The sequence below is a fragment of the Cynara cardunculus genome, assembly GCF_001531365.2.
Source record: "Cynara cardunculus var. scolymus isolate 2C chromosome LG 13, CcrdV1, whole genome shotgun sequence".
NCBI lineage: Eukaryota > Viridiplantae > Streptophyta > Magnoliopsida > Asterales > Asteraceae > Cynara > Cynara cardunculus.
This window is the reverse complement of record NC_037540.1, coordinates 15956756-15957977: the sequence shown is the minus strand read 5'-3', so window position 1 is coordinate 15957977 and position 1222 is coordinate 15956756.

The window sequence follows — 1222 nt, the reverse complement described above, 5'->3', positions numbered from 1 at the left end:
AAAGAAACGTATCTTTATACCAGCGAAATTCTGTAAGAGTCTTACAACGAAGATTACTGATTAATGTTTGAATATTTTCACTGTTATCAGAAAATCTACCAGTAAAATGCTCTATAAGAGTAAGGACTAAAGGATAGACAACATTTGTTGTCTCTTCTCCATTTTCAGTCTTAACAGAGTTAAGAATCTGGTCTTTCTGAGTCAGGGGAATATAATTATCCCACCAACCTTTGAGTTGGCCCGTAAAACCGGCTATAATCATTTTGGCAATACTCTTATCATTATTGCTTGTGTTCTTGCAAACAGTACTATACATGAACATGCGATGAGCCATATTATAAATATGCTTATCAGCAAACCCATCAAGGTTCCATTCATAAATACATTTACCATTATAACTATTATTAATAATGTACTCTTGTTCTTCATGAAGAACATCCAAAGGACTAGGGCGATTATAATAATACTTATTAAGATTCGGAGTCTTAGCCCATTTCATTTTATGAATTTGATCATTATGTAAACCATCATCCGAATTATCTGAAGGAATATCCTTATTAAGCATGGAAATGGATGGTTTAGAAATATGCAAATGAGAAAGCTTTAAATCAAGCTGTTTCATAAAATCTTCAGTCGGGGATTTGAGCTTGAAATCAGTGATTTCAGGAGGAGGCTGAATAGTATTTGACAAAAACTCTTAAAAACCATTTTTTATGCATGAAATACTGTTTATTGACACATATTACTTAAAATTTAAGATTATAAGTAAATTATGCGCAAGTACAACTTATTAAAACTTTATGTTTGAATTTGTATAACTAACTACAAATAAAAATAATCAAATAAAAAATAAACATTTGATTTTAAATATAAAACATATAACCACAATTACCATTACCACTGTTGAACTCCACCATGGTATTTAGATTGCTAAACTCCCACAATTACCATCATTTCATGTTTGAAAAATAAAGAATGAGTTTGATTTCAGTTTTGAATTATGTTTTTGTCCTTGTGGTTTGACAAAAATTTCTATTTTTGTTCTTATGGTTTGGTAATTACAATTTTCATCTCCATGGTTTATAATTTAGGGCAAAATGCACAAAATAGCAATCTACTTTTATAATTTTTTTTATCATAGTATTGTACTTTCAGTTTTTCTTATTACAGCAATGTACTTTCAAACTATTTTTTATTAGGACATTGTACTTTGAAAAATTTA